Source organism: Malaclemys terrapin, chromosome 9 (assembly GCF_027887155.1).
Source record: "Malaclemys terrapin pileata isolate rMalTer1 chromosome 9, rMalTer1.hap1, whole genome shotgun sequence".
NCBI classification, from domain to species: domain Eukaryota; kingdom Metazoa; phylum Chordata; order Testudines; family Emydidae; genus Malaclemys; species Malaclemys terrapin.
Window position 1 is genome coordinate 78,727,999 of NC_071513.1, and position 25,144 is coordinate 78,753,142.

Consider the following 25,144-nt stretch of genomic DNA (forward strand, 5'->3'; position numbering starts at 1 on the left):
ATTACAATCTGTAAGTAGCTACATGGGGCACAAATATTTAATAATGGGCTCATCCACCTACCAGAGAAAAGCATAATATGATCCATTGGCTGGAAGCAGAAGTTAGACAAATTCAGATTGGGAATAAGGCATAAACTTTTAATGGTTAAAGTAATTAACCACTGGAACAATTTATCAAGGGTCATGGTGGATTATCCATCACTGACAGTTTTTTAAAATCAAGATTGGATGTTTTTCTAAAAGATCTGCCCTAGAAATTATCTGGGCAAAGTTCTATGGCCTGTGTTATACAGGAGATCAGACTAGATCAGGGGTAGGCAACCAATGGCACGTGTGCCGAAGGCAGCACGCGAGCTGATTTTCAGCGGCACTCACTCTGCCTGGGTCCCCCAGTCCGGGGGGCTCTGCATTTTCATTTAATTTTAAATGAAGCTTCTTAAGCATTTGAAAAAAACTTATTTATTTTACATACAACAATAGTTTGTTTATATATTATAGACTTATAGAAAGAGACCTTCTAAAAACGTTAAAATGTATTACTGGCAAGCAAAACCTTAAATCAGAGTGAATAAATGAAGACTCAGCACACCACTTCTGAAAGGTTGCTGACCCCTGGACTAGATGATCACAATGGCCCTTTCTGGCCTCGGAATCTATTCTGCTTTCAACAATCATTCTTGGGGAAAAAAGATCATTTCTAAAAAATGTACCAAAATATTCTTCTTGCATTTCCATGTTTAGCCTGTATAATGGTAATAAGGCAAAACAAGCATTTGTCAATACATTCCTAGAGATTTTGCACTTCTTGGGTGGCTGAAGGCACCTGGTATTGTGAAATAATCACTTAGCAATTCACTGCCCGTGGCCTCTCATTGTTTAATTATTGAACATTGGAAGAGAAATGGGTTGAGTTACCTTACTTGTTGGCAAATATAACCACGTGCCCAGCATTTCATGTAAAGTGTACAATACTGTTGACTTTCATGCTTGCATGCTACCAAGTTTTCTTTAAAAAAAAAATGAAACTAATGTAAAGATGTTTTAATGATTATATAGCACCACATATAGCCCCAATTCAGCAAATGACTTAAATACACGCCTGATTTAAGCACATGATCTCTCCTAGTGAAGTCAATGGGACTAGGCTACATGTTTAAAGTTAGGGATGTGTTTAAGAGCCATGCTGAACAGAGGCCTGTGTGCATGATGTCACTTTACAAAACAAGTAAGGATCAGGGGCAGGACAACGGATTCTTCCCTCCGTGGCCCTGCCCCTCCTCTTCCCTCCAAGGCCCCACCCCTTGGCCAAGCCAGAAGCTGGAGCCTGGCTGGGGAGTCCGGGCCCTTCCTCCTGCTGGGGAGTGGAGGGGGCAAGAGAAGCCCCCAGCCTATGTCCCCTCCAAGCCCTACACCCAGGGCAGGTGGAGGGTCCGCTGCTCCCCTCGGTTGCCCACACGGCTCTTACCCTGACCCAGCTCTGGCTTCCGGCTTGGCCTGGGGGTGAGGCCGGAGAGCCGCAGCTGGGCCATGATAAGAGCCGCCCAGGCAGCTGTGGGGAGCCATGGACCCGCCCCCTGCCCTGGGTGGGGGACCCGGGGAAATGGGAGTGAAAGCTCTACTGGAATTCCTTTTGGAGTCCCGCTAAGACAAAGTGTTTGCTATTCTCCACCTCCTAGTCCTACCTTTTCAGCTGAGCAAAGCAAGGCCTATAATACCCGCACCCTCATCACTGCCATCAAGCCACACCCTTTTTCCAAAGCCACATTGCTTCCCTGCATATGGAGCTGTCCTGGCTGCTGGGAGGAGAGAAGAGAGTTATCCACTCTCTCACCTGTTCTCCAGGTTTGAATGCTAAGGGGATTTCCATTTACATCTTCCCACTTCCCAAGTACTGGAAACAAGAGATCTCCCACATGTGGGGGGGAGCTCTCCATCCTCAGCTATTGAAGGAGACTGTGTGTGTGTGTCTCTCACTCCCCACTGCACACCAAACCTAGGTTCTCTAACAGACAAAGTCTCTTTTTCCTGCTGTGAGGAGGTATCCCTCCTCTCTGCTTCCAGCTGTGGGGGCTCCTCAGTCTCTGAAGCAGAGGGAGGTTGATGGTTTCTCCTGTGTTGGAATCTGACAGTTTCTTTCCCCAAAGGGATTCTGGCTTTTGCTTCTCTCTCTCAGAGCGTAGAGCCTAGCGGTGCCTACTCTCCCTGACCATAGCAGGAGATAGAGATTATACCCATTTTAAAGATAGTTTTAGGTGCACTGACTTTAAGGATAACATTTTCTAATGTAGGTGCCTAAAGTTACTTACCTAAACCCACAAGGAGACACAAGTGGCCTGATTTTCAGAGGAACTGAGATTCAGTTGGATTTTTAAGTACTTAGCATCTCTGAAAGATCAGGCCACGCTTAGGTGCCTGGCTTTGGTTAAACTTTTTCACATGTGACATGGGTGCCTGAAATGACCAGCGATTTAAAATGAGTTAGTAACATCGCCAGCAATAGAACCTAGGGATGAGACTCAATTGCCACAAACAGATGGAGTCATGGTCCCTCCTCTGTAGGGTGTCCAGTCTAAGGCTCTGATCAGGGCCGGCTCCAGGCACCAGCCGAGCAAGCTGGTGCTTGGGGTGGCAGCTTGTAGGAGGCGGCATTCCGCCCAATCCTAGGGCAGCACAGCCGCTTTTTTTTTTTGTTTTGTTGTTGTTCCGCTCCGGCCGCCCTGTAGGGGGCAGCGGTGTGGAGGACAGGAGCGCCCTGCAGCAAGCCCAGCAGGGCAGCCCGCGTCCTTCCCTCCCCGCCGACCAGAGTGGTGCAGAGCCCTCCCGGCAGGGGGCACAGCAGGAGGGGCCACGTGGTAGTGCCCCACTGAAGCCCTGGCCACCCCTCTTCTCTCTCTCTCTCCCCGCTCCCTCCCCCTCCCCCTGCTAGCCGGGGCACCGCAGGTTTTTGTTGTTGTTGTTTTGCTTGGGGTGGCCAGAAAGCCAGAGCCAGCCCTGGCTCTGATCCTGCCATTGATAGAACATGAGCTGACTATTATGACCACATAAAGCCCCACTGAGGAGTTGTAGAATCAGGGCCTCAAGTAACACAAGAAGGGTGGAGGAATGAGAGAAACAAACATCCATTTACTTTATATTCCTCCTGTTTACATAGGGATGTAAATAAGTCTCAGGCTGAGGGGGAAGGAGGGAAAGCTAAGTATCATGCACAGACTGATTTCATGGCTGTGATCAACACTCAGCATTTCATATATGAAAGCATTTTCCAAATGTTAAACCTCAGAGCATCCTTATGATATAGTTATCTCATTTTACAGATGGGGAAACTGAGGTACAAAAGAGTTAAGATGACTTTAGCAAGGTCACACAGGAAGTTTGTGGCAGGGCTGACCAGGAGCTGGTTCTCAGCTGGTGTAAGATGACTTCGGTGGAGCTATGCTGACTTACCCCAACTGAGATTTGGGGCCAGATCTGTGCCTTAATCACAAACCCTTCAAAATCTTCTTGATACTACCTGCTTCATGCTCCACTGAAGGTAGACAATTTCTCTTCAGATTTGGCAAGGGACTTTTGAGTCCTTGTGTTGCCACAAAAATAAAACCATGCTTAGAAAAAAAAAACAAGAGAAATTGGCATTGGATTCCCTCTAACCCATGTTAGAAGTTAAAAATATATCAGAAAACAAGAAGATTGCACAATATTTACTAGAAGGGAAGGGAAAGGTGAAGCTGTTCTGGATCAATTTCCTCCCCCCACAAGTTTTAGTGCTGTGGAATGATATGAAAGTGGCAAGATACAGTACATGGAGCAGCAGTAGCAGGTGCTGACAAAGTAATTACAACAGTAGAATTTATAAAAGTACTGACATTAAAGCACACGTGAATAGATGAAGAGAGAGCTCCATCTGCTGTCATATATTATGTAGGCAAAAATAAACAAGATGACCATATTTACTGGCCTATAGCAAAATTACCAGTTATCACTTACTCCAGTGAGGAGAAAAGGAACGATTAACTGAAGACTAAAACATGCACAGGAAGAGTCAGTCCCTGCCCAATAAGCTTGCATTCTAAACAGACAAAGACAAAAGAGTGGGACAAGGAAGTATTATACTATTATCCCCATTTTACAGAAGGGGAACTGAAGCACAGAGATTAACTGACTTGCTCAAGGCCACACAGGGAGTCAGTGGCAGAGCCAAGAATTTACACCAGAATCCCAGAGGATTCTTCCTCCACATACTCCTGATTCCAGAGATCTCGTGTAGAAACGAGGTAGGAATTTGCTCAGAAACTATTGCAGCAGGAAAAAGCCCTGGACAGATACAGAGTTGAGTTCTTCCGTTCCACTGGCCACTCCCTGGATGAATTCACAGGTGACGTTTAAAAGAGTTCTGTCTGAAAAATACTGATTTTCTTCCACTTCACAATCCTCTTCCCTTTTATTTATGTTTCTTGATGGTTCTAGATAAAGATCTGGTTGGTCATAAAAAGGGAAGTAAAAGTGTCATCTCTACATAAAGAGATGGATTCAAACCCTTAAATGATTAGGCATTTTCTATATCACTACAAGAAAAGTGCAGTATTACTATCCCCATGCCAGCTTACATAGCTAGAGACATTTTTCTGTATAAGACTGAGGAGACATTTAAACTAGAGATGGGCCCTAAACAAAACCTAGATCCAATCTCACCTAATCTTTGGAATTGAATGGGAAGTAGATTTCTGAACCCAGATCCAGATCTGAATTTCTCTTTAATATAGAGAACTGAAACCCCAGACCTGAATGCTCCCCAACAAACTTTTGGTGGTGGTAGGTGGTCAAAAAATCTAAATGGGACCCAGACTTTGCACTGGCACATATCTCTATAATGGGGTGAACCAAAACCCAGGATCCAGTCATCCCTGAATCTTAACCTTTAATCCACTTCTACTTGAAACATCAGTTTTCATAAATACCTATATCTTACAAAAGATGAGATAAACTACCGATATACATATACCTATTATACTGTACAGGTGTGTTAGATAGCAACCCTGTTTGTATACTTTTACTACTCTAAAGCAGTATGTACAATCAGGGTGCCAGAGAAACAATCATTGTAGGATCTTTTGTAAAAGATATTACAGTATTTATCAAACAAATGTCATTTTCTCCCCCAAGTGATTTACTGATAACGAAGATGCAGATCACTCTGCATGAACATCAATGGGTTCAAAATTCTGCTCTCAGCTCTCCACAGTGAAGCATGAGTGACACACTGCTCTGCACTGAAAGGCCATTGATGTCAGTGAGAGTTTGCGCATATGCCGTCTGCAACACTGCACCCCATATTCTTCATAGAGATATTATTATATATGATATGATTATGGCATAATTATGATGCATTTTATGCAAGATGGGTCATGTGAGATCAATGAAAAGTTTATGCTTTACTGAATATGATTATCCTATTTGTATGCATGTATCATTTTTGTATCTGAGGTTAGGAATACTGACTATGTATCTGTATTACAAATGTGTTTACACCTGGGGAACACCCACTACACAAGATGCTTTCAGTCTGAAAGGTTGGGTGGGGAAGGGACATTAGAGAAAACAATAGGCCTTAAAAGAAGCTTATTTCACACCTGGGCAGCTGTCCTGAGGACGCTGCAGACAACCTCCAAGTAATGGCTGCTATGACACTACAGGGACATGTGACCAGGTCACCTGGTGCTGGACTCCATCATGGGATATCAGTATTTTTCCACTGGCTGGTGTGGGAATCAAGCTTTGAAACAAAGGGTTCCCACCATACGCAAAGCTATATAAGGCAGGGGAGTGACATCATCATGGTTCTTCACTAACTCCTCACCCAAAGAGACTCCTAGAAACACCTGAGGAACAAAGACTGAACTGGGGAAAGTGCTGGACCCAGGCTAATGGTATTTTTAGCCTATGAATGGAACACTTGGGGATTCCAAGCTGTAAGCAAGTGCAGCTTGCCCCTTAGAAATCTGCAGCCTGCTTGTATCATCACTTAGGATGAGGATCTGCTATTCATATCCCATCTCTTTAGTATATTAAGCTTAGTTTGTGTTTTTGTTTATTTGCTAGGTAATATGCTTTGACCTGTTTGCTATCCCTTTATAATCACTTAAAATCTATCTTTTGTAGTTAATTAACTTGTTTTTGCTTTGTCTAAAACCAGTGTGTGGGAGTCAGAACTCGGGGCAGAAAACTGTTGTGCATTTCTCCACATGGAGGGAGGGGGTAAATTTCATGAGCTTATGCTGTACAGTTCCCCATGCAGTGCAAGATGGTATAATTTTGGGTTTACATTCCAGAGGGGGTGCATGCCTGAGTAGCTGGGAAGTTCCCTCACTGGAGCCTTCCTATGTAGGGCTGGTTACAGCATCTGCATGTAACTGCAGCTGGGTGTGTATGTGTGCTGGAGAGGGCTTGGCAGCTTGTCACAGCAATACAGGATAAAGGGAGCCTAGGCTGGTGGTTCAGGAAGGTTCAGTGGTACCCCATTTCCAGATGGCATCCCGGGGGGAATCCATCACACCGTCCACTCTATACTATACATCCACAGTAGGAATTTAGCACAGAGCAGACTTATCAGATCAGAGCTGTGTGCCTAGCAGATGTGAGAAAAGAGTTTTCTCCTTAGAGCTTTACAGAATGCAAGCTTTACTAGACAGACCACAGCATGGGTGGCCGGTGAACCAGCTAGCCCCTGGCCCTTCCGCTTTTGCCTCAGGCTCCACCCCTTGCCTTCCCCTTCTGCCCTCCCCCTCCCGTAGGAGCCCAGAGCACCCCCCGCAATGCCCCAGCCTCAGACCACCTGAGCGCCCCCAACCCCAGCCCCGGAATTCTGAGCAGCATGGCCGCGTAGCCCCCAGCCCCAGAGCTTAGGGCTGCTGGGCAGCGCGGCCACAGAGCTCCCAGCCCCAGAGCTCCAGGTGGGCCCCCAGCCCCAGGCAGCGCAGTCCCAGCACCCTGAGCTCGGCCCCAACCCCAGCCGCCCGAGTTTCTGTGGCACTGGCCCTCTGCCCATCCCAGCCCTAGCTAGCCTGGAGTATGGAAGAGGGGGAACCAGGAAGGAACTGCAGGAAGGGGCCTAGGGGCGTAGCATGGGTAGGGCCATGCCAGACTATTATGGGAGGCACAGCCTCCCCCGGCCTAGGATACCCGCCACCCAGGCACCACAGCCCACCGTTATCTGGACACAGTGTTGGGCACTGGTCTTTTGTTCTACCTCTCTGGTATAAAGAATGTATTCAACGTAGTGATTTTTTAGTCACATAAAAAGTAGGAATGATTTTGGATGGCTGAATTTTGTCATCACCTATGACAGATATTTTCTAAAAAAAAAAGGAAAGAACGAACCATTTCTGTTTAGCCAGGTATTTATGTGCCCACCACTGAAGCATCAAGTAAAATGCTTGCAATGCTAAACAGCTCAAGAAAAAAACAGAAGACAACAGTCTTTTGCCAACACCACACTGTCTTGTGCTGTATGTATGCAGGGTGTCAGTCTCATTCATATAGAGTGAGAGACACACACAAAGATAGCCCAAGTAATTGAATCATCTGACTGTGTGTGACAAGTAGGCAGAAACACCACCACTAACTAGTGTCCTCTCTGGATCAGTTTATAACAATAAATACCTCTACATACGGAATTATTGGACCAATAATCTGCATAATTTTTCTGCATTTACAGACCTTTATGTCTGCCTGTTTTAATGGCTATTTACCTGTGAACAGCATAAAAACAACAATTTTAAAAAAACATTTAAACAATCAGAAAACTACTTCCTTGGATGTGTGACACAGCCAAGTAGTTCTTAATGTAGCAATTCCACATACTCAGCAAGAGGAACAACAAAGGAATCATAAAATACTTTTCATGACAGCTGTCAACAATTAAATTGTATGGGGGCTTTGCTACTAGAGAGCATGACGAAACTCATGGAAATGTGAAACAGATTTGGAAAGCGAGCACTGAAAGTATGTGCCAGAAACTATGGAATCGATTGAAGACAGCAAGTGTGTCTCAAAAGCTGTCAAGGAATGATTTAGTTTGACAAATGGTTGTGACCGACCATAAAGCTGTGCAAAAAGTGAACTCGGGCTATAGATCTTCACTGGGACAAAAATAATTAAACATATTGGATATTGATAATTGTGACTAAATCTAGATTTCCAGGTAAGGGCCAGACCCTGCAAGGTGCTGAGCACCTCTTGAGAGATTCTGTATTATTAAAAATATTTTGCTCTGATCAGTCACCTTCACATTTCAAGGCCTGCTTTAAAAATCAAAGGAAGTATAATTATCTCCATTTTACAGAGGGAAGCTGAGGCACACAAGCTGATTTTCAGTGGCACTCACACTGCCCGGATCCAAGCCACCGGTCTGGAGGGCTCTGAATTTTAATTTAATTTTAAATGAAGCTTCTTAAACATTTTAAAAACATTATTTACTTTCCATACAACAATAGTTTAGTTCTATATTATAGACTTATAGAAAGAGACCTTCTAAAAACGTTAAAATGTATGACTGGCATGCAAAACCTTAAATTAGAGTGAATAAATGAAGACTCGGCACACCACTTCTAAAAGGTTGCTGACCCCTGGCCTATCCATTGCATGATGCTGTCTCTCTCAGGGCTCATCCACAGGGCGCTTTAGTCTACATTAGAGCAGTGTAAATTTCATTCTACACTCGCATGTCACATGCTAACTGGCAGTGTCAACCCTGCTAGCAAACAACAGAATTTCCCTAGCACACACTAATAGTTCTGTATCAATTGGCAGCCATGTCTGGAGTGCCCTTCTGCAGCAGGGAACAGCACAACAGGCACCCTGCCTCCATTTCCCCTTTCTAAGTCCCTAGTAATGCCATACAAGCTTATCCTCTAGTCCATCAACATGGTTTTATTATCAAAACGTACTGCAAAACAGTCCATAATGAAAGTCCCCAACCATTTCTCTCCTAAGTGAGAGCAGCCATTAAGATCACCGATGTTTCATCCCACAAGGCCCCACGTCACACACCAGTGCCTTCAACCACTCTGGAACTCCCAGTCCTTTTTAACAGGACCAGCCACCCCATCCCTTCCAAATGGAGTGCAACCCCACTCTTCCCAGCAGGAACTCCCACAACCACTCTATTGGGGAGCCTCCTTGGCAGGTGAGCATCCCTCACTCCCCTGATCCTCTCATAGTTCCTCTAGGCCCAGCTCTCTGACCCTGGAGATATCAATGGTTAGGCTCCTCCCCTGCCTTCAGCCCTCTTTGGCCCTTGGCTCCAGTTCAGAGCCACCAGGCATGTCCCTCCTCTGCTGTAGCCACTGCCCTCACCCTTCTCCAGACCAGTCTCTCTGGCTTAAGGATATCATCCAGCAAACCTCTTATTAGTTTTCTTGTCTTCTCCCAGATCCCAAACATACAGTTTCTGATGGTTCTTACCTACCCTTGACTCCCAGCTAACATCCATCCATCCATCCCTCTCTCTCAGTTTTGTTTCACAAGTCTCTCTCTCTCTTCCTGGGTCTCCCTCTCATCCTTTATAGTCCCCAAGTGCTGCCCCACACTCTTTAATTGGCCAAATGGGAGCACCTGTCCTAGCACCGGGGCACTGGACTTGATTTATATACTGGGGTCAGCCATTCTATAATATACTGTTTGAAATGGGACTACATTAACAAGCACTAGGGGACTTTTAGTGAGTGCTAGCAGGGTCCATGTGAACCAGTTACTGTGCGACACACTAAAATGTATGCCCTTCTGGTGAAAAGTAAAGCATTGTATAGACAAACCCTCAGTTAAAGTCAATAGATGATGAAAATTATCATCATTTTCTGGGAGGTGCTCATCCCCTTGCAGGAGTGAATCACAACTGAAGGAAGCAATGAAGATAGTAATAAAGTAAACTACACCAAACAGGTCAGCAATGGAAACACAACATGTTTTCTGCATTTTTGCCAGAGAGCTACAAGAATCTCCCAGTGGGTAAACGAGTTATTGACTAAATACTGACATTTCTAATCTCACAAAAGTGCTAGAACCTCCTTGAAACGAGAAGAAAAGTTGAGATATTCACATAATCCTTGTCTTACATCAGTGCAGTCAGTATATCAGGGTTTAAGTTCTGAGAGCAACACTGACATCAACAGAAGTTCTCTGTGTGATGTATGGCATACATAGGAAAAGGTACATTTTTATAGGGCTACTGCTTTCACCACCAGTTAGCAGCAGGGTCAGGCCTACAGGCTATATTCAGCCAATGAGTTTGTTTTGCTCCTATAATGTATGTAGTTCAGTCTTCTCAGGGAGAGGTTTGGTAAGCAGACTTTCTATGGAGCTAAGTAGTTTCTCCAGCTTGCTCATGAAATTTGCATTAATTTTCAATTAATTATTTACCTGTCTCTTTAATATGACAGGCCAAATTCTGCCCAGTTACACAATCCATCAACTCCAAAGGGTTTGTGACTGAGGATAGATTTTGGCACAGTTTATCCATGCACTGCACAATAGGGAAAACAGATTACCAGAGTCTAGATTTCCTCATGCAGGTTTGATTCTGGAGGAGGAAACTACCGGTACCTTTAATATTGTACCAAACATGTTTAAATGTTGCACATAAAGACACTCAAGCATGACATTTCCACACAATGATTGACGAATGGTAGAAGGGCCACAGAGAATTAGTTCTCAATTATGCAGACATTTTCAGAAACTCTTTGCTCTGCAAATTACAGGTAAGATTAGTTTGTGCCTGTCTCCCCACCCCCAAAATTTCTAAGCAAAACTACTTTTGCAGAAGAATGTAGGATCTGGAATGGAATTATCTAGGGAGTCAGCTGGCAGTCATTTCTAGCCAGTGCTAGGTCCAGAAAGACCTGCAGGAAGCTCCACTTCTCTTATCGGGAGAAGTGTTGTATGTACTATAGACTGGGACGGAGGCATGCTCTCGGAGTGTTCACATTCAAAAAGATAGCAAGATGCCTGTACATCTGTTGCAGCATGAACTGACATTTTAGCCTGACATTGAAATACTTAGTTTACCTGGAAAGAGAAGAATCTTTCAATTCTCATAAGCATTACTTTTATGACTTGAGTTGTAATTGTACAATAAAAGATGTTTCCAGTCATGAGTCTAAACTTGAGTGTAAATCACAGTTCTCTAGATTGTGACAGACCCAGACCAGTGGGGTACAGGAGTCTGGTAGAGGTCAAATATACTGGTCACTGGATGAGTAGTTTTCTGTTCCCTGAGTGACCAGACCTATTGGGATCCAGGAAGTGGGCGGGCAAAGCCCACCCACTACTAAAGGATCCCCCCCAGCGTAAGGGGGGGTCCACAGGACCTGGAGACCAAAAAATTACAGGGGACAACTAATAAAAGAACAGGGACAGGAGTGAGGTCAAAGGGTCAAACGAAGCGAACCAGATGGGGACACCAAGCAGAGAACCCCGGACAGCGCCCACTGCTCCTCGAAGGCGTCAAGGGAGCCAGTGGACGCCGCCCAGAGGAACTCTGCCCGGAAACGTGAAAGAAAGGAGGACTTGAAATACGCCACACAGTCACAGGAAACTCCATCGGCCAACCTCCTCACTCTGGTTTTATAGATGGCCAGTTTCGCTAGGGCCAGGGAAGGAGGTTGACCAGGAGGTCCTGCGACTTTGTGGGGCGACGGATAGGGAGTGCATAAATAAAAAGGTGAGGAGAAAAGTGCAACCAAAATCTTAACAAAAGATCCGTGAGGAGCCGGAATAGGGGCTGCAGCCTGGCGCACTCCAGGTAAACATGCGCCAGGGTTTCCCTCACGCCGCAAAAGGGGCAGGTGTCTGGGATAGGGGTAAACCGCGCCAAGTACACGCCTGTGCTCACGGCTCCGGGAAGGAGCCGCCAACTGATGTCCCCGGTGGGCTTCGGGATCAGAGCAGAATAAAGGCTGGCCCACCGGGGCTCCTCACCCTCCAGAGGTGGCAGAAGGTCCCGCCACTTCGTATCAGGAGGGGACGCGAGGGTGAGGACATGAAGAACATGGAGCACGAGCATGTATAGATGTTTCCTTGGCGTGGTCCGGAACAGAACCGGCTGCAGATGGTGCAGCCGGCTCATGGTGAATGGACGGGGAGGGGGCTGGTTGGGTCCATGGGGTAGGGGCCCGATGAAAAAGTCTAGAGGGCTCGGAGTGGAGGGTGGGCGGGGCGTGCCCTCTCGCAGGACCCGGTCGAGATAGTCCCGAGCAGCGGGTGGCAAAACGGCCCTCACCTCCTGAAGTATGCGCCGGGGAGTACGAGGTCTGGAGAGCCCCATGCGCTAAGCGAGTGTCAGGGGATCCAGTCAGTCCCCCCGGTCGTAGTCCAGGAGGTCTCCAACTTTGGTGACTTCTGCTAGGACCAACCTCTGGCGCACCATGGGGGACTCCGCCACCTGCACACGAAGCTGGGGGTTGTGTAGCAGGGGCTCCGCGAGGAGATCTGCCCCCACGGTGGCCGCCACGGACCTGGTCACTGAAAACAGTTTCCAGGTCCGGAGGAGGTCCTGGTAGAAGACCGTCAGCTCGGAGAGGCCTCGCGGAAGACCTCTCAGATGGAGACAAAGGAGCTGCCGGTCATATCGGAGCCCTCGGAAGCGGCGCAGGAAGGCGTGCGCCAATACGCTCCATGCTGGACTACCTGCACCATAAAGGAGCCTCTGCAGGGCCTGGAGGCGGAAGACGTGGACCTGAGTGTGCAGACACTTCAGGCCCTGCCCTCCCTCCTCCAGGGGTAGATGGAGAACCCCTGCAGAGACCCAGTGCAGTCCTGACCAAAAGAACTCCAGAATCAATATCCGTAGGGTGGTCAGGAAGTCCGGGGCCGGGACCAGGGGGTTGAGCTGGTACCAGAGCATGGACAGGACTAGTTGATTGAGCACCAGTGCTCTCCCTCGAAGGGAGAGACACCGGAGCAGTCCTGTCCATTTCCGGAGCCGCTCCGACACTCTGCCCTCTAAACCTAGCCAGTTCTCCGGCGGAGACGGACGCGTGGCAGAAAGGTAAACGCTGAGATAGAGCAGCGGACCCGCGCTCCACCGGATGGCCTGAAGCGCGGCTGGGAGGGAGCTCGCCTGCCACCCGTCCCCTACCACCAGACCAGAGCTCTTGACCCAGTTGACCCGGGCGGAGGAGGCCGCCGAATAGATGGTCTGGCAAGCCTCCACCCGCACCAAGTCGCCCGGGTCCTGGACCATGAGGAGCACGTCGTCGGCGTATGCCGACAGGACCAGCCACAGCTCCGGCTCCTGCAGCACCAACCCCGCCAACCTCCTATGGAGGAGACAGAGGAAGGGCTCGATCGCCAGAGCATACAGCTGGCCCGAGAGGGGGCACCCTTGACGTACTCCTCGCCTGAAGCTGACCGATTCGGTCAGGGTCCAGTTGAGCCTGACCAAACACTCTGTGGAGGCGTACAGCACCTGGAGAAAACCCACAAACTGGGGCCCGAAGCCAAACGCTCGCAGAGTGCCCAGGAGATACCCGTGGTCCAGCCTGTCGAACGCCTTCTCCTGATCCAGGGACAGGAGGGCGAACGACAGACCATCCCTACACCCGAGTTCCAAGGGGTCCTGGACCAGATACAAGTTGTCAAAGATGGTGCGGCCCGGGACGGTGTAGGTCTGGTCTGGGTGGATCACGTCCGCCAGCACGGACCCTAGCCGCAGCGAGATGGCCTTCGCTACGATTTTATAGTCCGTGCTGAGGAGCGAGATAGGACGCCAATTCCGTAAATCGCGGAGGTCCCCCTTCTTCAGCAATAAGGTGAGCACGGCTCGCCTGCACAAAAGAGGGAGGACCCCGCCCTGCAAGGACTCGGCCCAGACGGTGACAAGGTCCGGGCCGAGGACGTCCCAAAACACGCGGTAGAACTCCACAGTCAGCCCGTCCATGCCCGGAGATTTATTGGTGGGCATGCGGCGGAGGGCTTCCGAGAACTCGGCCAGAGTGAGAGGCAGTTCCAGCCGGTCTCGGTCGCCCACGCTGACCATCAGGAGTTCATCCCAGAGCATTCTGCAAGCGTTAGGATCGGTCGGATCCGGGGAGAAAAGGCCTGCGTAGAAGACCTGGCCCTCCCGCACATTTCCGCCGGATCCGTGAGGGGGGTGCCGTCCTCTGCTAGAAGGCAGGTGACGTGCTTCTTAGCCCCCCTATTTTTCTCCAGGGCGTAGAAGAAGCGGGAGCCATCTCCCGAAGGAGGCGGATGCGGGATCGAACAAAGGCACCTTGGGCCCGATGGGCCTCGAGGGTCCGCAGCTCTTCCTGCTTCTCCCGGCACGCTCCGCAGAGGGATGGATCACCGGGGCTGGCGGCCAGACGCCTCTCCAGCTCTAAGACCTCCCGTTCCAACTGCCCTATTGCCACATCCCTCCGTCAGCTGGCGCCCCGGGTGTAGTCATGGCAGAAGAGCCGGGCGCGCACCTTCCCCAGGTCCCACCACCGCCGCGCCGAGGGAAAGGCACGCCGCTGCCCTCGCCAGGCCAGCCAGAACTCCCGGAAGGACACCACGAAGCCCACATCCTCCAACAAGCTATTATTAAAGTGCCAATAGGCCGGCCCCGGCCTCTCCGCGCAGAGAGAGGCTGTCACGGTGGCTAGATGGTGATCTGAAAAAGGGGCCGGCCGGACGCTGGAGGAGTGGGCCCGGGAAAGATGGAAGCGTGACATATAGATGCGGTCCAACCGGGAGTGGTACGACCGATGGACTTCCACCCGGACAAAAGTGAATGTCGAAACGTCATCCGGGTGGTGGTCGCGCCAGACATCCACCAGGGAGTGATGTTCGACGATCTCCCGGAGGACATCCGTGGCGGCCGGGTGCTGCTCGGTCCCCGAGCGGTCCCGTTCCTCAAGGGTGGCGTTAAAGTCCCCGCCCAGGACCAGGCACTCGCAAGGATCCAAGGTGCCGAGGAAGGCGGACGCCTGCTGATAAAAACACAACCTCTCCGGGCCCAATGTCGGGGCATAAACGTTGACGAGATTAACCACAAGCCCCTCCATGCGGACCCGGAGGTGCAGCAGGTGGCCTGGCACAGCCTCGGCGACCCCCAGCACCTCTGGCCGTAGGTCGGGGGAGAACAGGGTCGCCACTCCAGCCGTACAAACTGTGAGGTGGCTAAAATAGACCCTGTCCCCCCACTCCAGCCGCCAGCTAGCTTCAGCGGCCGGATCCGTATGGGTCTCCTGCAGGAAAATCACAGAGTACCCCCCTCCCCCGAAGGAAGGAGAGCACCTGGCTCCTGCAGAGACCCATCCTACAGCCCCAGGTGTTTAATGTTGCGAAGATGATCGGTGCCATGAGGAGGGCTGGGGGGGGGGGTCCTCGCTAGCAGAGACACCCACGGCCTCTGTTGGGCCGCGCAACAATCCGTGACCTACCTCGATTAGGTGATTAAGGAGTCACGGAAGAGGTGGACCCGTTGGTAGGCCGCAGTGGCCTGCCTCCCGGTCCTCTTACCCTCCCCCATGAGGGCCCTCGCGGCCCAGAGGATCTGATGGAAATCCTCCCATCACTGGAGTGCAAGCTGTACCTTGTTGCGGGAGCCACGGACGTCCTCAAGGAATTCCCGTAGCTCCTCTCTCAGCGTATGGGGGGTGGGGTTATTGATCTATGGCTATCCCCCAGCGGGGCCCCTGTCTCAGCCCCGTGGCCCACCGAGATGGGCAAGCAGGGGGCAGACCCTCGACGTGGCGTCCGATGGGCTGGCGCCACGTGGCCCGTCTCAGACCCTGGCTCAATGGGGGGCGGCGGAGGGAAAATAGCAGCCCTTGGTGGGTCGGGACAGGGAAAAACAAAGGCCGCTCCTTGGGGGTCATCCTCTGGGATATGGAAGGAGACAACCCCAGGGGTGGCAATAGCATCATGGAAAGTGGAGGGGACAGGGACGGGGTCGGAGTCAGGAATAGGGACAGGAGAAGGGGCGATAGTGGGATCGGGGGCCCCAGCAGCCAGGCCACTGGGTGGGGGGAGTGGCACTCCACAAAGGGGCTCAGGGATTTGTAGGGAGGGAGGTGGGCCCTCGGCGATGCCGGACTCGTGCTCCAAGGCAGATGGTAAGGCTACGGCATCCATAGGTGGAGAATCAACGACGGGGCCCCCACCCAGGAAGGGGGTCGGCTGCCCCTCAGCCACGAGGGAGTCCCCTGGCGACTCGGGTCCCGGTTGCATGGCACTGGCCGTCGCCTCAAGAGGCTCAGTGGCCGCTGGCGGGGTGCCATCTGCAGCCGGGTTGGTGGAAGAGTCCAGGGGCTCCTCGGAGGCGGGAGCGGAAGCAGTGGGTAAGGGGACAGAACATGGGGAAAGGGGGGCTGAGGCAAGGTCGCTCAGATCGAGGCCTGCTGGCAGAGGGTCGTCCTCCCCCTGGGTAACTGGGGGCAGACCCAATGCCTCGATCTCCTCATAAATGGAAGGGAGATCACCTTCCACCACCCCAGGGCTCTCCCTGCCTGCACCCGAAGCGATGCTCACCTTGGTGCATGCAGGGGCTTCAGATTGTAAGGGGGCGAGAGGGGCTCCATCAGGGGCTTCCATAGGAAGGGACACCGGAGGAGGGGTAGTGCTTTCCTCCGATGCTGCCACGTCTTCCCCAGCCGGTAATGGTGGACAAAACCCACCCGGGGGCAAAGCGGAAGGCTCAACATCGGTGCCCCCCTTCCTGGTCTTCCAGGGGGCTATCGCATCAGATGGAAGGAGCGGAGCTCGAGCCTTCTGCTTGCCCCGCTTCCCCTGTACTAAGGACATCATCCGGGGGCTGGCTAACAGGAGTCAGGTCAGGGAGCAAGAGCGAAGGCTTAGGGACTCGGGGAGGTAATGGTGGGGCAGCATGTAGGAGGGAGGATTCTCTCTGGGGCATGCCCTCTTCTATGCCCGTCGATACACAGGCCCCGCCAGATCGCAGGCGGTGGGGGCGGGGCTCTCTCGCTCATCTAGGTGCACTGGGGGAAATACCCCTTGGGCCCGAGTGGGAGCGTTGGTGGGCCGGAAAGGAGGAGGGGCGGCTTCAGGCGCCGGGCAGCTAGGGGCACCAGAGACGACGGGGCCAGCGCCCTGCCGGGGCTCGGGGGTCCCAGATGTCCCTCTGTGCCGGGCCAAGGGGCAGACCCTCCAGACGTGTCCTATCGCCCGGCAGAGGTAGCACCAGGCCTCCCCCGTTGAATAATGCACCCGGTAGTGGGCCCCCGGTAGGGGACCAAGAAGGACCCCTCGAGCACCTCACCGTGACATGCCGCCGGCGGCAGTTGTAACTGTACCTGCCGGCGGAACGAGAGGACATGACGGAGGGCGGGGTCTTTGCAGCCCAATGGGAGAGAGCTGACCACAGAGATCGGCCTCCCCAGGGTAGAGAGGGCAGGTAACAGGGCGGCATTTGGAAGAAAGGGAGGGAGGGACAGAAGTCAGGACCAGTCGGGTGCCCAGGTCTTCTAGCGACTCCAGGGGGACGTACACGCCCCCCACCGCCAGGCCCTTCTCCACTGCCTCCTGGGCGGCGTCCTCCGATGCTAGGAAGAAGACGACCTTTCCGTACATCTTGGAGGCCGCCACAATGGCCGTGGGCCCCACCACCCTCGCCAACGCCCGCACGTAGGTCTCCATGTGGGGCGAGGCGGGTACCAGGAGGCAACGGACACCGTGCTTCCTGGTCAAGGTGGGGAAGGGGCCCCGGCCGCTATAGACGGTAGCAGAGGCGGTGGATGGGGGAGATGATGTAGCGGCAGGCGGGGGGGGCCGCCGCCACCTAGGCGTATGCCCTGGGAGCTGGGGGTGGGACACCTACAGAGCTGGTGGAGGGAACAGCAGGGAGGGACGCCGCGGCCTGTTGTGGGGCCGCGGCAGTGGGGGCACCCCCTGCCATGGAGGGCCTGGCTTTTTTAGAGGGGCCTTTACCCTTCTTTGTGCCCTGGCCCTTCCTGCCGGCTGGGGGGACTCTCCCAGAGTCAGAGGGGGCGAGGGACGTGGCAGCAGCGGAGATCACCTCGTTACCCACCACTGCCGGAGCTCCAGCAGGGGTGGTAATAGGTGGCTCGGCAGTGGCGGTTGAGGTAGAGGCTCGGGGGGGGGGTGATGGTGGGGCGGGTGGAGGAGGGGCAGCAGGGTCTGCCCGAGGGTTCTCTTTCCTCGTCCCCTGCCATAATGAGAATGGGGGGAGAGCAAACACTGGAGGGGGGGTAGGGAAGAGGGAAGCAGGTCAACCACTCCTCCCCGCTAGGCTGTAGGCAGGGGAGGAGGGCGCCAAAAAAAAGGGGGGGTGGATGGGGGGGCTATCAAGTGCTAGGGGTCAGTCACCGACTCAGGGAAGGTTTCCGGCTCCTCTTGTTGCACCAAGGAAGGGAGGATATAACAGCATTGGGGGGGGGGGTGCAGTGAGACAGAATCAAACTAAAACGGGGAGGGGTACAAGCGCATAGGAGGGGACATGGGCGCACGAGGGGAGGGGCTAATCAGGGCAAGGGGACCGCAGGGGGAAGGGAGCAACCAGGCGGGAAATGGGGCAGAGGAACTACGGGGCTAGCGTCAGAGGCTGGGGGGGGGGCAAACAAAAGCTGCAGAGGGAAAGGACGGGGCAGGCAAACAAACTGGAGCTAGCGAGGGGCTGGGGCAAGGGGGGAGGGGCAAAAGGCAGCAAGGGGCAAAAGGGGAGGCAGCAGGGGCAAAGCTGGGGGCTTGCTGCAGGGGTGAGGGGGTCAGTCCAAAAAGGGGGGGGTACGTCACCCACGTGCGCTTGTAACAAAAAGAAAGTCCTTGGAAGCTGGCTGCTGTATCAGGCCCAATGGTGGCAACAGGGCGTAGCAAGCCTAGGTGAGCAGCTGAAATCCCAGAGGCAGGAGCTCAAGGTAGATGGTAAGTAGCCAGTGGGGGTGGTGGAGGGGGCAACGATGATGGTGGTGGTAGGGATTGGGGGGGGGGGGGGACACAGGTGGACCAGGCTCCACACCACACCCCTTGTGTCTCCACAAACACAGTCTAGATCCCCACCACAAGAGCACAGTTCAAAAGTTACTCAGTCTGGGAGGGCCCCCTCCACAGTGGTCTGGAGAATTCCTACACGCTCCCCCACTGGCAGCTGGTCCTTTTCTTCTCCTCAGGGCTCCAGCAGCTCCCCAGCAGCAAACGCAGCAGCTCCTGGCGGCAGTCTGGTGGCCAGCAGGAAGGACCCTTCTCAGGTGGAGGCGGCATCCCCAGCAGCAGGAGCAATGGTTGGGGTCTCTCCCTCCCCTCCTCTGGGGAGTGAGCCAGCAGCCCCCCCCCCAAGGGGCTGTAGCTGGAGCAGCAGCAACCAAGGGTGTGGGTCGGTCTAGCAGCCAGCCAGCCAGCAAGCAGGTAGCAGAGAAAGAGGAGGAGCAATCCCCTCCCTCCCTCCCTCCCTCCCTCCAGGCCAGAGGGCTACAGGAGAGTGATCTATTAGCCCCAGGTCAGACAGGGTTTCTGTTCCCTGACTAACCAGAGAAGGGGCTGCACTAGAGTAATCAGGAACCTGCTAGAACCAGTTGAGGCAGGTAGGCTAATTAGGACACCTGGAGCCCATTAAGAAGAAGCTGCTAGAATCAATTAAGGCAGGCTAATCAGGGCACCTGGGTTTTAAAAGGAGCTCACTTCAGTTTGTGGTGTGAGTGTGAGGAGCTGGGAGCAAGAGGTGAAAGGAGCTGAGAGTGAGTGCTGCTGGAGGACTGAGGAGTACAAGTGTTATCAGACACCAGGAGGAAGGTCCTGTGGTGAGAATAAGGAAGGTGTTTGGAGGAGGCCAGGGGGAAGTAGCCCAGGGAGTTGTAGCTGTAGCTGTCATGCAGCTGTTACAGGAGGCACTATAGATAGCTGCAGTCCATAGGGCCCTGGGCTGGAACCTGGAGTAGAGGGTGGGCCTGGATTCCCCCCAAACTTCCCAATTGACCTGGACTGTGGGTTCTTCCAGAGGGGAAGGTCTCTGGGCTATTCCCCAACCCACATGGTGAATCTTTGCAGCAAGAAAATCTGCCAATAAGCGCAGGACCCACCAAGATAGAGGAGGAACTTTGTCACAAAATCTAGAGGGTTAATTGCACTTCCAGTCTTTTGAATTAGTACAATTGATAACTTCATACATGCGGAGACAGTCTGTGCAAATAGCATTTACTAAGAGAAGATTAAAAATCACTTGAAGATGAAAGAAAAAGGGTTTGATTATGTGTAATGCTAGGGGCAGTGATTGTTTGCAACACAGCCCAAATACAAGTGGAGCTACTTCTGGACTGCTTAACAAAATGGAAAGTGATCCAGGAACAATAAGCTTAATCCATCCAGAAGCCTGACATCTTTGATTAAATATTAACCAATGAGGTCTACTTTTTGCAACTTGTTTTAAATGGGGCCACACTGGACCCTAAAATGCTTTGTGCTCTCATCCCCAAACCATGCTAGCAGATCAAGTCAGAGAATGGATCTGACTGCACAAATTTCAAATGCAAGACTGAGTGCTGTGAGAATTGCTGGGTCTGAAGCTGTTTTGTTTTGTCTACACTCACAGTGAAATGTCAGTGCTCTCAATGATATCAATATCGCGCAGACTTATTTGATTCATGGTTCTCAGACTGACAGACATGCTTACATGAGGGAATTTAAGAACTGTAAATTGCAGATATTTAATAAACACAGATAACCCTCCATAATTTCTAATAATACACACATGGACATTTTCTAGGGACATTTCAGAAGATGCTAATCGTACATTCAAACACTGGTAAGCGTGGTAGAATAGGTTAGCAAATAGACTACTATATTATAAGACATTTCTATCTTTAGCAAACAAAGAATTCTAACACCAATGGAAGTGTGGACAGTTTTTTTTGTTTGTTTTTTTCTTCTTGAAAAGAGTTAATTATGTCATTCAACCAAAACCATACATTTGACCTCTAAGCAGCTGATATTAAGCCTTCTAAAATCTGACAGCTACTTACCTTGATAGTTTAGCAGCAGCATGTCTTACTACCATTCTGGATGGATTTCTTCATTCCTCTGAATAGCAATGGAAAGAAGTACGTATCCAATGGGATGCTTCATTGAGTGACTCCTGTTAGCTTTCCTTGGGTTCTATTCTGCCACCCTTACTCACCTTAAGGTAAGGTACTACTTACCCCAGAAATAAGTGCCACTGAAATCAATGGGACTAATTGCTGAATATGTGCTGCTCAACTTTCCCATAAGGATGACAAATAGCACCCTTCATCCTAAGGGATCCCAAAAACACACAGTACCACTGAAATGTATGGGAAGGAGGGCAGCAGCCAGATGTACATGCAGTACGCAGGGCACAACTAGAATGCGCTGGGGCAAACCTTCTCTCAAAAAATGACATAGTGGGCTTGATTCTTATCTTGCACTAGTATCATAGTAGAATAACTCCAGAGGCTTCAGTAGTATTCCTCCACACTCAGGCCGGCTCTAACTTTTTTGCTGCCCCAGGCAAAAAAGAGCGCTGCCCCACAGTAACACCTCTCCTTCCCCCCCCCGAGCACCGGCCCGGCAAACCCTTGCCCCCTCCCGGAGCGCCGGGCTGCCGAAACCCTCTCCGGAGCGCCACGCCGGCCCGCCCAGAGTGCTGGGCCGGGCCACCCAAACCCCCCAAGTGCTGCCCTGCCAAAGCCCCCCACCCCCTCCAGTGCCGCACCAGCCCACAAACAAAAACACCGCGAGCGCCCCCGACACCCCAACATTGGCCGCCCCTTAGAAGGTGCCGCCCCAAGCACGTGCTTGGTCGGCTGGTGCCTGGAGCTGGCCCTGTCCACACTGATGCACATAATAACAGAACCAGGCCCAGAATCAATGATGCCTATACACAGCAGACAGAACCAAGCTTGACTCAGTCACAAACAAGGTGAAAAATCACTCACATCATTCTCATGCCTTCCAAATGAGTCATAGCATTTAGAGAGACAAGGGGGGTGAGGTAATATCGTTTATTGGACCAACTTCTGTTGGTGAGAGAGACAAGCTTTTGATCTTACACGGTGTCTTTTATTATTTTCCTGTGTGAGTTCATTGGAGAGCACAGTGATTGTCTGGTTTCATTAACATGGTTAAAAGCAACAGAGGGTCCTGTGGCACCTTTGAGACTAACAGAAGTATTGGGAGTATAAGCTACAGAAGCAGTTTCTCCTCCCTTGGTGTTCACACCTCAACTGCTAGCAGAGCACCTCACCCTCCCTGATTGAACTAATCTCATTATCTCCATACTGATTTATACCTGCCCCTGGAGATTTCCATTACTTGCATCTGAAGAAGTGAGGTTTTTACCCACGAAAGCTTATGCTCCCAATACTTCTGTTAGTCTCAAAGGTGCCACAGGACCCTCTGTTGCTTTTTACAGATTCAGACTAACAAGGCTACCCCTCTGATTAATTAACATGGTTATTATTGAGGCATTCAGTGCACTGAATGAGGTACACCACATGTTGTAATAGACATGTGTAGTAGCCATGAATCTTGAAAGGTGTGTTGTGGGGGGTGTTGATCATTGTAATAGTTGAGAGATGTCTGCAGGTTTTGTATCTGTTGTTCTGGCAGGGTTTGGTGCTGCTTTGAGTTGGTGTGCCCTGGTCTGTGGGGAGCTTGCTTCTGATGATGAGGTTGGGAGGTTGTTTGAACTCCAGAAAAGGGGGTTCAGGAAAGATTTATTTCAGGATGGGGTCCCCACAAGTGTGGGTTGTAGTTGTTTGATGATATTCACACAGGAAAATAAGACAAATACCACATCACCTGTGGGTGAACACTTTTCACAATGTGATCGCGCTATATCTGACCTATCAGTTCTCATCCTCAAGGAAACCTGCACAAAACTTTCAAAAGATGAGCCTGGGTGCTTAAATTCATAACTTTACTAGACACTAAAAATCATGGGCTGAATAGAGACCTGGATTTATGGCTTATTACAACAATCTGTAACCAACTAATCCGCACAGCTGCTTTCTTCCCCCTCCTCCTTTCCTTCCTATGAGTGGAGGGGTATCAATGGGCCACTTAACACATTTCAAGGAACCATTCAGGGTGAACTACATATGCTAAACAATCTATTCCACCTTGTATTTAGCTGTGACACTCTGAGGAAATTCTGGTCTACGTTGCAGACCAGGGGTGTGTGAACTACGGTCCGCGGGCTGGATCTGGCCCCTCAGGGCTTTGGATCCAGCCTGTGGGATTGCCCCCTGTGGTGCCATGGGCCCTGCGCCACTCTCAGAAGTGGCCGGCACCGCAGCCACCGAGCAGGAGGGCAGAAGGCTCCATGCACTGCCCTTGCCTCCAAGCACCGCCCCCCTCCAGTTCCCATTGGCTGGGGACGGGGAACCATGGCCAATGGGAGCTTCAGGGGAGTTACCTGGAGGCAAGGCAAGGGCAGCGCATGCGAAGCCCTCCACCCCCCTTCCCACAGGGGCCACAGCACTTCCTGGAGTGGCGTGGCATGGGGCCAGGGCAGGCATGCAGGGAGCCTGCCCTGGCACTGGTGTGCACCGCTGCCACCCTGCAGCCTCTTTAGGTAAGTGGCGCTGGGCCGGTGCCCAAACCCCCTCCTGCACCCTGCCCTCCAACTCCCTGCCCTAAGCCCTCTGCCTCCACCCCTCATGCACCCCAACCCCCTGCCCTGAGCCTCCTTCCACAGTCCGCACCCCTCCTACACCCCTGCCCTGAGCCTCCTCATGCACGCCTGCTCTGCCCCAATCCCTTGCCCTGAGCCCCTTCCTGCACACCGCACCCCGTCCCGCACTCCCTCCTGCACCCCAACCCCTTGCCCCAGCCCTGCATACAATTTCCCTACCCAGATGTGGCTTTGCCTCAGCCCAAAAAGTTTGCCCACCCCTGCTACAGACCTGTATCAGTATAACTACATTACTCAGGGGGGTGAAAAATCCACACTCCTGAGTGACATAATTATACCAACCTAATCCCCATGTAGAAAGCTCTAAGATAGTGGGAGAGCTGCTTCCGCTGACATAGCTTTTGCCTCTCGGAGAGGTGGATTAACTACACAGCTGGGAGAGCTCTCTCCCGGTGGCACAGAGCATTTTCATTAAAGCGCTACAGCAGCGTTTTAAGTGTAAATATGTCCTTAGTTTACCAGACCTCAAGAAAAGCTCTGTTCAAGATCAAAAACTTGTTTCTCACCCCAACAAAAGGTGATCCAATAAAAGATACGACCTCACCCACTTGTCTCTCTAATATCCTGGGACTGACACAGCTACATTACATCATAGCATTTAGTCACATAAATGTATAAGAAGTTGAAACCCTGGGGAAACTGCAGCAGCAGTATGAAACCAAGATCAGGCAATACAAATCAAATTGCTGGTCAGATTGAAAACAAGAAGGATGTTTAAACAAAAGCATGAGAGAAAAAGGCTAAGAAGCTACACATATGCAATAGTTGAGTGATTCCAAGGTGTAGAAGAGATGAGGCTTTACTGAATGTACCAACACAAAGAGACACATTTATGGATCAGAAACTGCTAATTCTATACAGTGCCATGTGCTAAAAATAAAACGGTAGCAATCTCACAGAAATTGCAGGCGATCACACCACAGGCAGAGGGGTCTTGTATACAGTACTTCTACTGAAATCCTGCAAGAACCTGCAGGTTACCATAGACTTCACTGCAGGGCTTCAGCAAATTTTCTCTCAGAGAACCAAAGTAATTGTTTACTTCTTCATTGTTACTACTTTGCAGCTGTAATGGCAAGATGTTAAGAATTACCAGTGCCTCGTTCTGCATCCCCAAGGCTTTGAAATAATGTATAGGATTGAATGGAATGTGTGTCCCTCTGTCTTAAAGAGTCTGAGCTAAAGCTTATTGAAACCAGTGGAAAGACTCCCATTCATTTCAATGGACTTTAGATGAGGCTCTATAACAAGGTTTCCTGATTCATTTACAAGGCAGGCATTCATTCAGACCCTTGTCTACTTTATGCTGCAGTATCATGGTCTTGTGGTTAGCAAGAAATGTTTTCATTTCCTTAACAGTTTATCTTGACATACCACCATTTTGTTAGAATTCGAAAAGCAACCTCTGCATCAGATCCAAACACACTTGCACATACGATCAATCGACAGGGCCCAATTGTGCCACAAACTGATTCATGCTGCACT